We start from the raw sequence: 15,853 nt of genomic DNA, 5'->3' as shown, positions 1-15,853 counted from the left end.
AGTGTTGGAAAATGTGTGAAATATGTATAAAAGTGTTTTTGAGGTATTGGGATTATGAATATTTTGGCATTATGTATTTTTTTATTGATAGCCTAAGGGTAGCCATTAGCAAGATCCTCTAATATATATATATCTATATAATAAGGCAAGAGACTTTTTGAAAATGTCTTCAAATGTATGAGAGATACATTTCAATTCAACGGCTGAGATGAATTATTTTTGACCATTGAAGGCTGAGATGGTTTGTGACATTTTCACATTCCGGCCCAAAACAATACCTCTCTCGCTCTCTTTGCAACGTCCCACCCACCCACCCACGACAAACCCAAACAATATGCACTTCTCATTGAAGGCTGAGATACAGACATTTGCACTTCTCTCTTCTCAGGTGTCAATCTCTCTCTTCCTCTCCCTCCCCCTCCTTTCCACTGCTGCTCCACTTCCACCGTAGCGCCGCCTCCGAACTCCACCGACAGCAACCCTTCATCTTTTCTCCCTCCCAGATCTCAGATCTTCTCTCTCCTCCGATCTCCACCGACAGCAACTCCTTCTGCCTCTCGAACTCGGCTTGCAAGGTAAGATTTCTGCCTCTCCCCTTCTCTCGCTGTCGGGCTGTGTTTTGGTTAAGATTGCGTCAGGAGCATTCTATGGTGCCTTTGCAACTGCGCTAACCAACCCTGTGGAAGTTCTGAAGGTATTTCGATTCAAAAATCTTTTCTAAACATTTTAGACTTTGTCTTACTTAATGCTCTTCTTTTTTCAGGTGCGGTTGCAGATGAATCCAAACTTGAGAAGAGGAGCAATAGGGGAAATGAGAAAAATTGCTTCAGAAGAGGGAATAACGGCTCTCTGGAAGGGGGTTGGCCCTACTATGGCCAGGGCTACTTCTTTGACTGCATCACAGCTTGCAACATATGATGAATCCAAGCGGGTCAAGTTCTAAGCATGCTATTTTTCACTTTGAATATCCACGACGTAATTTCCAAAGTTTCTGATTAGTTTAGCTCTTATTTAATTTGTAGTCTAAAATGGGTTTAGGCTTCCCATTTTGCTTTTCTTTGTATCTGCTATATTTTATTTATTTTTCTAATATTTTTTCATCTATTCCTCTGTTGCAGGTTTTGATAAGGTGGACTCCTCTTGAAGAAGGATTTTATCTACATCTCATGTATGGCTTCTAGCTGTTCCACTTCTCCTTATTATCTATTGAGTACTGCAAATTGAGTTTTATTGAGTTTTAGTTTTCTCGAAACAAGTACCGTTCAAGCAAAACCCTAAGGTTGTGTTTGGATCTATGATAATTTTATAACGTTTTCATGTATAATTGTTAATTTTTCATCTACAACATGTTTCTTTGCTAGAACAGATTTTTTGCTTCTCTTCTAATAAAATTCTCTTTTCTTTTATTTTCATAGGACGATGGAGATTTGCACCAAATTATAATATGAGCTCTCTTTACTCATCTTATTTCATTGGAAAAATTACAAATCAGCGAGTTTTTAAATATTTTGTGAAGCTATCACCTATTTACAATTTTTCTTATTTAATTTACTCATTTTCTTACTATACATTTTCTTTTTTATATATAGGTCCAATGTCTACGATAGATAAATGTTGGTGTTCTGATCTGTGATGAGTAGGACCCAAATTTTGGTCTTACATTCACATTTGGAAAGTTTTCTATAAGATTTGACTTTAATTTATTTTTTATTTTTTATGATTGGTTGGTGTGCATTGTTTGTTGTTTTGTTTTAATTAAATTATTTTAGAATTGCAGAGCACTGGTGTGCATTGTTTGGTTAATTTTATTTTATTATAATGGTAGAACATTAGTTTACCATTTTAATTTTAATGAATATTATAAATTTTATACGTTTATTCCTTAATTTGCATTAAGATTAGGGGAGTTGTTGTTTTTAATTGAATTCTGTAGAGGGTATGATACATATAAATTACAAATATATTTCGATCCTAATATTATTTACACTGTGCCTTTAGGTACGGATATACAGTAGTATATATATATTATGAAAAAGATTAAAATAATTTTTTTTTAATTTTTATTAGAAATGAGAGAGAGAGAGAGAGAGAGAGAGAGAGAGAGCGCACATCAGTGAGGGAGAGAGAGAGTGTCAGAGGGAATTTTGTATTTTTCTTTTTTAACTAATCTAAGTCATAAATTTTTAGTGTAGTGACGTGACCCAATTTAGGCCGTGCCTCTGGAGAAAAAATGTTGGAGAGGATCTGAACTCATTTAGCCAAGCCATGAAGAAAGAGAAGGGGGGAAAACCACATTGTCCCATGGCAGAGTAGTTAGAAAAAGATGTGAAAATCACATGTATTTTTATTTTTATTTTTATTTTTTTATTAGTTTTATATATATCACTAAACATACATTTTAATTTTTAACACATCATTGTACACTCTAAATTAATAAATTTTTAACACATAAATTAGGCCCTATTTGGGAAGATGGCTATTTCAGTAAGCTATTTTAGTTTTTAGTTATTTCAGTAGGCTAAAATTTTTGTGTTTGGGAAGATAATTAAAATTTTTTGTAGTTGGATGTATTGTTTGTGACAAAAAAAGTAAAATGATTATGGATTTAATGTGACATTTTGTCTTATTAGTTATTTTAGTCTATTTTATCTTTTTGTGAATTTTAAACTAAAAAATCAAGTTTTAACCTTTGTCAAACAAGGCCTCATATTTATGTTATATGACACATTAACACCCAAATTTAGTCACTTCATTATGGTGCTCTAAGAGTTCTATTTTGCTTTTTTATCTATTCATATTAGCATCTAAGTGTTTATACATCATTTTTTTTTTAAATTTTATTTTGGTTATGTATGCATTTATTTCATAGATTTTTCATGAACACCTACAAGAAAATGCCAAATAAAGGAATTACAAATAATTTGTCTTACATCTAATCAGAGTGGCGCAGCGGAAGCGTGGTGGGCCCATAACCCACAGGTCCCAGGATCGAAACCTGGCTCTGATAATTTATTTGTTTTGTTGTTGGTTTTTATTTTTTTTGACAAACATACAAAATCAACTTGGCTTATGCTTTCTGATAAAATAATAGAAAATCACTCTCTCACATAAAAACGTATAAAATATTATTTTGTTGTTAGTTTTTATTCTTTTGACAAACATACAAAATCAACTATGGGTTTTATTTTTTGATAAATAAGAAATCACTATCTCTCACACAAACGTATAATATTGTGATTCGGGGAGTCAGTAGATACTTTTGTGTAGCTTAAACATTTTCATTATTCTTTTGACAAACATACAAAATCAACTCTAAGTTAGTTCGCATGTTCGAGTTTAGTTCGCATGTTCTCATTTTCATTTTCATTATTCATTAAACATGCAATTTCACAATTTCTTTGCAATTTCAATATTAATTTCTTTATTATTTGTTTTTAAACTTACTTATCTTAATGTAAGGTAATGCGTTTTCTTTCGATTTTCGTTTTCTCCATCAAATGCGTCCATTCTGAGTGCCCGTTTTATATCTGTCTTCTAAACCACAATTTCATATGACTTCTTTTCAACATGGGTCATGTATTGCTTAATAAATATTCAAAATGTATTTAAGGTTGGAAACAAAATGAATCTGAATAGGTGTAGGTGAAGATTGAAGAAGGTGATAGAGTATGTGCATGTTCAAATCGTGAGATGGGTTTTTATATTTGGTTAAGCATCACTGGTTAGAGTTGATCTCAAGCATTGCCCATTTGCGGAGGTAATTTATGCTTAATAGATTTGGTTAAACAACAAAGACATTCCCTTACAATAGGTATGGTTAATGATAAGAAAACTGGTAGTGTAGTATGCTTAATACATATATGGTTGAAGATCATCTAGCATGCTTAATACACCATTGAGTGTTATTCTTTGTTACTTTTTAATCTGAATGTTATTCTCTGTTTCTTTTCTTTTTTTTCATTACCAAGATGAGTTCAATTTGGTTGTTGATTTAGATTTTGTTATTTCTTTTTTATTTTCTTATTAGTTGGTGCGCTTTTTTATTTTTATTTTTTTGAAGTACATTAGTTAATGACAAGGCTTTTTTTTTTTCCCCTTTGATTTGATGTCCAAGTCTGAATTTAGGACTTATTTGTTCTATTTTTTTTTTTAATACTAATACAATTTGTTATTGAAGTGATGAACATGAGCATGGAGAGAAGCCTATAGATCACCACCACAGGTGGTTATGGTGTAGTTGGTGGTGGTGGTGGTTTGTTGGTGAAGAAGAGAGGGAGGCCAATAAAGTATGACTCAGATGGTAACTTAAGACTACCATCTATATCACCACCACCACCACCAGGTTTTTCTTTCTCACCTCCTTTTCCATCATTATTTACACCGTGCCTTCAGGCACGGACAGACCACTTGGTTCTGGTAACTGCCAGCTGCTTGAGATGAATAGGTGAGTTTATCAAATCAATCCTTTAAATTAACCTTTTCCCTTGCTGCAATTCAAGACTTCCTTCATCAAACACATTGAAAACAATAGGTATGATTTAACTTGATTTTTATTTTTTTGAAGTACATTAGGTAGTGTGATTGTTATTTTTTTGAAGTACATTAGTTAGTGTTATTGCACATTGTTAAATCGGAATGAAAGTGTTTATTCATTCTCTTCATGGGTTTTAGGTTCATTGAAGCGTATGTGGAAATAATTCGACAACCTTATGTATGGGGTGGAGAGCCTGAGTTGCTGATGGCATCCCATGTTCTCAAGTGAGTTCTATTCACTGTTTCAGTGAAGCATTTATGTTGTCAGTATGAAGCAATTTATGTGCAAAAAACAATATCATAGTGTTCATCAAAGTATTTTTTCATATTGCCTCATATACAATGGTATTTGTCTATTTATTAGTTTGACAGAAGGGTTTGTTTCTGGAAAGTTATATTTGACACTGTTAGTTGAATTGGATGGGCATACATAGGGACATGTGAATGTGGGATTTCTGGGTTTTTGACCGTTCATTTATCTAAATACAAATTTACCTCTTATGGTTTGTGAGATTTTGTTCGTTATTGGGTTTGAATCACACTTCAAATTTTTAAGTGGTTTTGTTTAACTGTTATGATGTTGAAAATTATGGTTCTGTCTTAACTGTTATGATGCTGAAAATTATCTTCGATGGTAGTGTCGTTTTCTTTAATGTTAATATTTTATGGTGCTGAAAATGCTATTTGGTGCAAGTATGTCATATTCTGCCACTGATTAAACTCTGAGCTATTAGTTCACAATTGGTGGCTTGCTGCAACTGAAAATGCTATTTGGTGCAAGTATGTCATATTCTGCCATTGATTAAACTCAATTGATTAAATTCTGGGAACTCTTTGAGCTACATTATTATTAAAGTATTAGGAAATGGATGAGTATCTATATAATAAAGCATGCCAGTTTTTGAAAATATTTGGCATGCTTTTATTATTTATGTTAAAACCCAAACTTCAATTGTTCTTTCAAGTTTAATGCCCTACAACTCAGCAGGACCGTCTATTGTTCTTTCAAGTTTAATGCCCTTTTTCCATTGTTGATTATGAAAACTTACAGGGCACTTAATTGCACTTAATTGCATTTGTTGATTATGCCCTTTTGCCACATGTACTGAATCAAGTAAGTTTTTACTTCTCTTGATGGCACACTTGGGCTCCAACCAATTGAAGTTTCTTCCTAATTTTTAAGAAAAGAAAGGTGAACACGGGTTGTTTTGTCTGACCTCCCATTTGACTGTTTAAGCTTTATATATATAATCTAACCCCCAGTTGATAAACTGGAAGAAACAGTATGAATTAGGCTTGATGATTATATTTTATGTTGTTTGATTATTGCATTGAAGTGCATGACTGGTTTGACTTTTATCTTGCAGTATTTACCATTATATAATTTTGAAACTTGAAAAATATTTTTGGCTTTTTTTACTAAGTCCTCAAACCCAACATTTTTGGCTTCTTTGGCTTCTTTTGCTAAGTCCTCAAATCCAACTTCCCAAACATAGGCTATATAATTTATATTAGATCTGCAGTTCTTTTCCAATAAGTTTGCCTTATTGTACTGAGTGCTTAATGCATGCACTATTTTTTATCCATTATTTGTCGATCTCCATGATGGATTAATGAAGAAATTAATTGTTGTAAACAAAGGTAGTGCCATAGAATTTTAGTAATTCAGTAAAGGGGAAATTGCTCCAATGATAGCTATTCATCATTATTTACACCGTGCCTTTAGGCACGGGCATACGCTAGTATATATATATAGAGAGAGAGAGGAAGGGAGGGACGAATCTACTATAAAAGGTCACGCGCGCCTCGTAAATTTTTAATATTTATATTGATACATAAAGATTGTATCTGGTTTATCCCTCATAAAATTGTAATAGTGTTGCTTCTTAAATCATTCAAAACTCCTTTGTATTTTTAAAATTTTGTAAGTGCCCTATTATTCTTTTAGTCATTCTTGTACACTCTTAAGTAGGAGGTCAAAGGCAAAAATTGAATTAATTGATCATTGGAAAATTATTGGGTGTTCTTGAAGTGCCACGTGTTCATACTCTTCTACTAATCATCATATATCATGGCTCTTGTTCCCCAATCACCCAACAAAAAATCATAGACCCCACATTTTGCACCAATTACAACACCCTTGGAACACTACATGGCCGTGTTTCGGTGTGGTCGCATTTCTTTCTTATTATGGGGTTTTTGAGTCTCTTTGTTGAGTTGGTAAGAGTAAACTTGTTGATTGTAGATTGGAGTTGATTGCTTGTCTTATTGTTGGGTTAATAAAATGGGTTGCTAATTGTGAATTTAGGAGCTGCATTGATGCAACTCTCATAACAATTGTAATATTATATCACTGATAGATGAAAGGAAATTAGAAATAATAATGAATAAGTTTAATAATATTTCATTCTTGTGTATTATGGAGAAAAAAAATTCAATATTATGGTTAATATGTGCCCCTTCTTTGTTGAATTTCCAGCTCACTGCATACAAATGTGTATACGTTGATTTCTTTGAATACCCTTCAATTTTTGATGATCATAAGAACATGAGGATTACATTTTGAAGGGAAGGCTAGGGGTAGAGATTGGAACCCACTTATGGGGGTGTGCAACAGCCTTACCCTGCCAGCCCATCAGTTCTGTTTACCTTTCAATTTGGATTTGCATTTTTAGCATCAAGTTCAAGGAAAAAAAAAAAAAAACAGGAAGGCAAAATTCGCCTTACCCCTCTTAAACTATTGTCCCTAAACTGAACTATCAATTTGTACAATTATCTTTTTAAACTATTACTATTCGTTCACTTTATTCTAAACTGTTAATGAGGTTAATATTTTTGACAGAACATTACGGGTTCGTTTGGTTTGTATTTCTGAAAAAATTTTGAGAAATTTTCTCTACAAATAAGTTTTTAAAAGTAATCAAACCAAACAAATTTTTCCAAAAAAATTTCTCAAAACTTGTAAACCAAACAAGTTTTCCAAACAAATCTCTCTCACACACACATCAAATCAATCACTTTTTTCAAAACTCTCTCTCAAAATAATTTTCCAAAACATCTTTTGAAAAAAATCAAACCAAACAACTTTTCGTACTTTCTATCTCTAAAACACATCTCTCAAACACAAACCAAACATACCCTACACCTTCCGACACAAGCAAACCATTAGACCATTAGGGTATGTTTGGTTTTGAGAGATGTATTTTAGAGATAAAAAGTACGAAAAGTTGTTTGGTTTGATTTTTTTCAAAAGATGTTTTGAAAAATTATTTTGAGAGAGAGTTTTGGAAAAAGTGATTGAATTGATGTGTGTGAGAGAGAGATTTGTTTGGAAAACTTGTTTGATTTACAAGTTTTGAAAAAAAAAATTTGGAAAAATTTGTTTAGTTTGATTACTTTTAAAAACTTATTTGTAGAGAAAATTTCCCAAAATTTTTTCAGAAATACAAACCAAACGAACCCTTAGTTTCTTACAATTGGTTGTATTTTTTGTTTTATTAAATATTTTTATTAAGATAGACCCCTCCCATTTCAAAAAAAAATTGTATTACAATTTTACCCCAAAATACAATTTCAATTTTGTCATCATCCCTTACCTCTCAAAACCCTAACCCTAATCCTCCCCACCCACCAGTCCCAGCTCCGGCCACCAACAACCCTCAGCTCTGGCGCCACCCCGACCGCTACCTAGATAGCCCTAGCCTAGTTCTCACTCTTCGTCGCCCCTCATCAACTCCTCTCTCGACTCCCCTAAGCCCTTCTTTGGCTAGACCCAATTTACATAAGTGAAGCCTTTTTCGGCTAGATTTAGATTGAAATCTAGCAACCCTAGTGCAGTGACATGAATGGAGCATGAGGAGGTTTGTAGCTCAGATGAGGTTTGTAGCTCGAAGGAGGTTGGTCATGTAGTGGTGAGTTTTTGCAAACAAACAAAAAGTGGCTTGACATTTGTTCGGTACTGAACTCCCGAACATATATCATAAAAAATCGGCAAACACCAACCAAATTAGAGGCAGTAATTCAACATGGCCTCACTGAACCAAACAGTTGTCGAACAAAATGGGTTTGTTTGGCCAAGCAGTTCCGAGGATGGATCAAAATTTCAGCACAAAGAATCTGGGCAAACAAATCATATTTCGGTAGTCCAGTGCCGAACATTACTCAGGTAGATTGACAAACAAAGGCCCATGAGGTTGAGATTAATGACCAAAATTCAAAATAACCGTACTTAAAAACAACCAACAATAAATTTATACCAAAAAAGTGGGCTGAAGGGTGGGGAGGTGGCGTCGGAAGAGGCGAGGAGAGGGGAGAGGAGAGGGGAAAGAGTAGAGAGGGCTCACACCGAATGTGGTGAGGTTGCTAGAGATGAGGGGCTGCCGGACGAAGAGTTGGTGGGGTGGAGGGGTCCAAAGAAGAGTGGCATATATGGAATTAAGATGGGGGTTAAGAGAAAAAGAAGTGAGGCGGCATTTAGGTGGGTGGCCAAAGAAAGGGGGGGTCTAAAGGAAAAAATGGGATGCTATTAGCAACATTTTTTTTTATTAATTAGTCGATTAAGCAAATCACATGCAAAAATAGTTTGCATGTACCGCCAAGTGTGATATTTCGTAAAAATTATTAATTTTGTTAGTAGTTTGGGTAAAGTGAATTAATGTCAATAGTTTAAGGAAATAATTGTTCAAATTAATAGTTCGGGGGGACAAAGTGAGGAAAAATTATTTTTTTTAATTAGCAATGGGGTGTCCGAATCAAAGCCAGACTAATCCTCAAGGGTGCACAAGCCCTCGACAAGGACTTTCTCACAATTGTACTACGGTTAATTCAAGAGTTTTTTCTCAGTCTGATGGCCCTAATGAATTGTTAGCACCTAAGAGGTTTCGATCCTTAAAACTTGGAGGGAACACACTCCTAAGACCCAATGCCTTGCCACCAGGCCAACCCCTTGGGGTTAGAGGAGACATATAATATGCATTGTCTTGTATTTTTTATTAGACATTCAGATTTTTTGTAAGAGGCATTTTACAGAGTGCATAGAGTTGAGGTCTTAGTTGAGAAGCTTTGAGCTTTGTAATCTTTATTATGCCTAATAGATTTGATTTTCTCTGTATTTTTTATTAGACATTCAGATTTTTTGTAAGAGGCATTTTACAGAGTGCATAGAGTTGAGGTCTTAGTTGAGAAGCTTTGAGCTTTGTAATCTTTATTATGCCTAATAGATTTGATTTTCTCTAACTATGATAGATATAGGTGTCTATTGAACCACATTTATCTCGTGTTCTATACAATTTTTTTATTTATCATGGATTAGAACCATACACACTTTACATTACCCCTGATAAATACTTTGCATTTTCAAAACCAGCAACCATATGTAGCGTGCAAGAAGACCACCGTGCTACACATGTACTTGCGGAGAACATAATGACACCCTTGACAAAAATAAATTGGAAGGAGTTGTATATTTCAGGCACCTAGTTGTAAAATAGTTAACAAGCAAAATGAGTGGACAACCAACACCGAAAATAGCCATTCTCAAAACCCTCTCGACCACCCCATCACTCCCTCCATTGCCAATGCCTTTTCTTCGTGCCCGACAATCCCCTCCCCTACACCCTAGTCGTGACCCTAAACCCTTGTCCCTGCTACTACAAAACATGTTCAATGCAAGTATGTCACATATGTGCACGTTACAAGTGACAAGTGGAAAATGTGACAATTGACATAGTTTGCACTTGCATTGGAGATATTGCACTTGGACCGATCACATGTGGTACTTGCACCAAGCACGTTTCGAAGTGGTGGGAATAGAGGGTGTCAAGTTACTACAGAGGGTTGGAGTTAGGTGGTTGCAACAGCCAGATTTTAAAGGAATGGGATTGCTGGGTGGGGCTAGGAGTAGTGCGAGAGCAACAAGGGGTTGTGGGAAGTGTGGCAATGGTGCTAGGGATGGCAAGGAAGGGTGGTGGAAGGGCTGAGTGGTGGGAGAGTGTGGAAGTGGAGGGGCTAGATGTGGATGGACTTGTAGAGACTGCTGAGGCGTCAGATGGAAAGGAAGAGGGTTGAGGCTTTACCAAATAAGTTTGTTTGCATCTTTGAAATATTGATAACTTGTACCTTCAAAACTCTTATTGCTGAACAAATATTGTCTCCAATAGAGAAGGCTTTGGTTTTTTGTTTTTTTTTTAATTTTTAGATACTTTAGAAAACTTTTAGTTTCTTGGGAGCTTCAAAATACACCCGTTAAATTATTTTATATACGCTTATATGCATTATAATAGTTATGCCTTATGGAATGACTCCTGTATCTTAAATGTGAGTGTAGAGAGTAAATGTAGCTATGTATTTGGAAGGTCCCTAGTTTCTTTTATTAGGGAATGAGGGAAAAACAAGTTGGATCCTTGACCTAGTGGTCAAGGTTAGGTTCGTGTGATGTGAGTTGTGAATGTGTTTATTACTCAATTTGTTGTCATTGAACCTTTCTTCTTGCAGGTATCAAAACTAGGGTATGGTTGTATGGGGCTAACTGGAATCTACAATTCTCCTGTCTCTGAAGAGGATGGCATTACAATAATAAAGCACGCATTCAGTAAGGGGATCACTTTCTTTGATACCTCAGATATATATGGTGTTGACCATGCGAATGAAATATTGGTGGGAAAGGTAATTGCATAAGAACATGCTTTCATTGCAATGGTGCCATGCATCTTGCCTTGTGATGAAGACTTATTTTTAACCATTTGTACATCCAGTGTACTCTACCAATACAGGAATAGATAGTCTCAAACATATTGATGAAAGAAAATGAAAGATTTTGTTGAAAATGTTTGTTTGGAAATTTCTAAAAAGAGCTAATCATATGTTCTTCAAGAGGGCCATATTACTAAACTTGTTGAAGAGGTCAAGTACAACCAAGGTCTGTAATTCTAATGGTATCTGTCCTTTTGTTTTGATTTCCATTTTTTAATTAACCACAAAAATACCTTAGTGGCCGATGTTTGATAGCTTACAATTTATGTCTTGCTATTATCATATGATAGATCATAAAAGTTCGAGGGGAGAATACAGGATTTTGTCCTGTGGAAATAAAACTGACATATAATCAAATTAATAATAACAAATAAAGTTAGAAAAAGTGCAATTTAAGAACTTTAATAGGCACAAGTGTCTGCACTGGACCCTATGTACATCCGCCCCTGGTTTAAGTAGATGTTTCACATGTCTTTATAATTGCACATATGGAATGAAATTTAGTTTTGGTGAACAAGCTCTTTTCTGAGAGACTGAGTATTGGATGGTGACAGTGAATGGAATACCAGTTACAATTTTGATATCCACCATGCTTTCTTGGAGCAGAACAAAACTTGGAATACAATAAAAATAATGCCGTGCCCAGATTTTGACCCTTTATTGTTTATAAGCTTGGTCATCTGTTGAAGGGATTGTGGTGGGAATGATGAAAAAAAAGATTCAGGTTTAGAACTTGGAAATGTAAATAGGTTTTGTTTGTAAGTTTAATTGTGAAGTAGAAAATGTCACTTCTAAAGATATGGTTCAACGAATATTGGTCATTTGCTTGTGGCATATGTTGACAATTGTAATTTCTAATTCATGATTTTGACGAAATATGTAACTGAGTGCTCCCTAAACTTCTACTTTAGCTTGATTTTATTTTTTGGTTGTCTATTTCCTAAAATACATCTTTTTGTTGTTATTGGGAGTGCTCTTTCATTTAGTAGAACCTGAATCTTGCAGGCACTAAAGTAGTTGCCTCGGGGAAAGATTGAGTTAGCCACAAAATTTGGTATTGCCAAAATTAAACCTACCCAAGTTGTGGTGAAAGGCACCCCTGAATACGTTCGCACCTATTGCGAGGCGAGCCTAAAGCGTCTTGGTGTGGACTACATTTGTTAGGATTTATTTCTTGGCAATCCCGTTTGACAAAACTCCTTTGAGTTATAATTTTATTCGCATTTTTATTTCAGTGAGGCTATGAGTTGTTAGATGCGAATCCAACCTGAATCAAGCCTTTCAAAGAAGTTTGTGATGCTAATGCTTTCAAGATTGCCACTTCGCTGATTATGATGGGGATCGAGCTGCCCGGTCAGCTCACGGGGGTCCAGGGGGCAGCGCCCTTTGGTGGGTCCGGGGCAGCGCCACGGCGGGGTCGAGGGGCAGCGCCCCCGAAGCAAAATGCAAAAATGCATTCCAAGTTGCCTGTCCGCTCGAGCGGACATTACCCTGCTCGAGCGGAGAATCCCTGGTTCCAGCAGTTTGTCAGGTCTGTAAAAATACTGGAAGGTGTGATTTCGCGCTCGAGCGGATCTCTGTTATATCACGCGCAGATTTTACTGAAGACGCTCGAGCGGGATGTTGGGCGCTCGAGCGGACCGCGCGAACACAGTTTTCCTGATTTCAATAAGGATTGGGTTTTCTTCCACATCTAGGATTACTTTTGGTTTTTCTATAAGTAGTTGGTTTTCTCCCAAAAACTAGACTACTCCTCAAGTCCTCCAGATCTTATTTTTTGGATTCTAAGGTGTGTATCTGGGGAAATTTTGTTAGTTTACTTTGATGTTTTATTGAGTATTCAACTCATGGTTTAAAGAGAGTACATCAAAGGTTGTGTTTTGTTCTACAAAAGAGAGAGTTGTTCTTCGGTGGATTCTGAAGAATTCGAGTCTGAAACTTTGGTGGATTCCGGAGTGGCTCATCGTAAAGACAATTCCGAGGTGAAGACGGGTTGGAAGAGGCACATAGAGGTTGGTTCAATTAGGCGTGGATTCGCTAGGTAATTGAGAGTATACCTGTGTAATTCCTTTAAATCTTCTTAGTGGATTGTTTTGTGGCTGTTGCCCGTGTTTTTTTATCACAGTTGGAGGTGTCCAATTGTGATTTTTTCCACGTTAAAATCATTGTGTCTCTTTGTCTTGATTGTTTGATTGGGATTGTTATATTCTGCTTAAAATTGATACATAATCACAAATTAACATCTAGAGGATTTCTAGATTTTTCAATTAGTATCAGTGCAGGCCGTTTTATTTTTTAAAAAAAAAATTCTTTTAGAACGAGATCTTGTTTGATTTGTGATAATGGATTCAATTCGTGAGGGAAATTCTATGGTTCGACCACCCCTACTTGACGGATCCAATTATTCTTTTTGGAAAGCTCGGATGAGATCGTTTTTAAAATCTATTGATGAAAAAGTTTGGCAATCCGTCATGAATGGGTGGACTGAACCAACAATTACTGTTGATGGAGTAACTTTCCCCAAACCAATTGATAAGTGGGACACAACTGATTACCAAAATAATAGCTAGAATAGTAAAGCTATCAATTCTCTCTTTTGCGCTGTCACACCTGAAGAGTTTAGTCGTATTTGCAATTGTGAAGTCGCAAAAGAGGCTTGGGATATCTTACAAACTATTCATGAGGGTACTCCTTCGGTTAAACACTCAAAACTTCAAAGGCTCACGTCTAGTTTCGAAAACCTTTCAATGAAAGATAATGAGACCTTTGATGAATTTTATGCGAAGTTGAGTGACATTGTAAATTCCAACTTCAATTTAGGTGAAAAAATACCAGAATCCAAAGTTGTGGGAAAAATTTTAAGATCTTTGCCCGATCGGTTCCAACCAAAAGTTACGGCTATTGAGGAGGCTCAAGATGTTGACAACCTCAAGCTAGATCAGTTGGTTGGAAATCTCCAAACTTATGGGCACATAGGAATTTCAAAAAGAAACAAAAAGATATTGCTTTTAGTAGTGCTCATAAAGTTAGAGAGGATTCTGATGAGGATTGTGATATAGATTCCAAGATTACGGTTGCTTTTGTTAAACAATTTAAAAAATCTTTTTTGAAAAAGAATCCTAATCTTTTGGAATCTACTTATTCTCATAAATCTAAAGGCAAAGATAAACTCAAAATTAATTCTATAGCCAAGAAGGAGAAAGGAAAGATACAAGGAAACTCTGAAAGACTCCAATGCTATGAATGCCAAGGATTTGGCCACTTTGCTCAAGAAAGCCCCACTCGGTTGAGGAAGAAGAAAGCCCTCGCTATCACTTGGGATGATGAATCAGAATCTGATAAAGATAAAAGTGACAATGAAGATCAAGGTGAAGAGGGACATAAACAATTTCTTGCTTTCATGGCGGCTTCCAAAGCTGAAGGACAAACAGATTCTCCGAAGAGGTCAGTTGAGAATATCACTAATGATGAATCCTTGGAGAGTGATCATGAAGAGCTTGAGCAAGCTTATGAAAAGTTGTATAAGAAGTCTCTTAACTTATTCAAATTGAATGACAAACTCACAAAGAAACTCAAAGCATGTGAAAGTGAGAATGTCAAACTTAAGGAGGAGATTTCCGAGGCTAGGATTGATGCCATCAAGGTAGCTGATGATCGACAAGTTCTTTGTGCAAAACTGTTGACTTGTGAGACAGAGAGGAATGAGCTACTACAAACCCATGCCATGTATGAAGAAAAGATTGAATCTCTCGAGATGTCACAAGTTGCTTTGGAAGAACTAATGATCAAGAAAGAGGAAGAACTCAAGTGTGCCATGGTTACCATTAGTCTTTGGAACAAATTGGGTCTCAACAAATCTGTTCTGACAAGAGTGGCATTGGCTTTTGTGGTAAGAAAGAGCAAAAACAGATTGCTTTCACATTTCATGATACAAGAACTCAAAGAAAGGGAGAACAAAAAATTCAACGTAAGGATGGACTTCTCAAACTTCCTAAAGTTGGTAAGGTAAAAGAAAAGAAGGTACGCCCTGTTTTTATTTGTCATCATTGTGGTATGCATGGTCATATTCGCCCTTATTGTTATAAGTTGCATGGGAGAATGTATTTGCCTAGACCTAGGAATAGGAAGTTGGAAACCATGTCGAGACGGGTTCCAATTGCAGGGGAAAGGAACCACAACGTCAAGATACCACCCAAGAACTGCAATTCTCACAATTTTGTTCGTACTAAAGCTGTTTGGGTGAGAAAACTTGACTTGTGTTAATTTGTTTATTTGTTTTAGCTTTTGGGTTTTTGTGTGTTGTTTTTAATGAAAAAAAAAAAATAATGTGTGCTTGTTCATTTTTTTTTGTCTTGCTTTATTTTTGAAAAAAAAAAAAAGAAAAAAAAAATTCCAAAAAGATTTTCTTAGTATTGTTTTGCAAGGTTGAAATTTTTGAGTGGTCCTTGGTGCATATTGGATTTGATGAGAATATCCATTACATGTTAATATATGTGTGCTTTCTGTGGTCATTACTCATTTTGGAGTGTGTGTTTTTTGATTAGTATGTCTCATTCTGTACACACTCTTG

General features: G+C 35.5%; 1 pseudogene across 1 annotated transcript in view; it reads left to right on the top strand.

Annotated features, from left to right (window-relative positions):
- LOC114319863 (perakine reductase-like) overlaps nt 1–15,853 on the top strand; it is a 133,812-nt pseudogene that overhangs the window by 112,878 nt on the left and 5,081 nt on the right. Inside the window, exons 2-3 of the transcript XR_014361545.1 lie at nt 11,026–11,196; nt 12,289–12,438. The product of XR_014361545.1 is annotated as a perakine reductase-like (transcript). The remainder of the gene's footprint in view (nt 1–11,025; nt 11,197–12,288; nt 12,439–15,853) is intronic.

Source organism: Camellia sinensis, chromosome 2 (genome assembly GCF_055761805.1).
Source record: "Camellia sinensis isolate YWXY chromosome 2, ASM5576180v1, whole genome shotgun sequence".
NCBI lineage: Eukaryota > Viridiplantae > Streptophyta > Magnoliopsida > Ericales > Theaceae > Camellia > Camellia sinensis.
The sequence above is the reverse complement of the archived record's forward strand: the minus strand, read 5'-3'. Positions and strand labels throughout refer to the sequence as shown.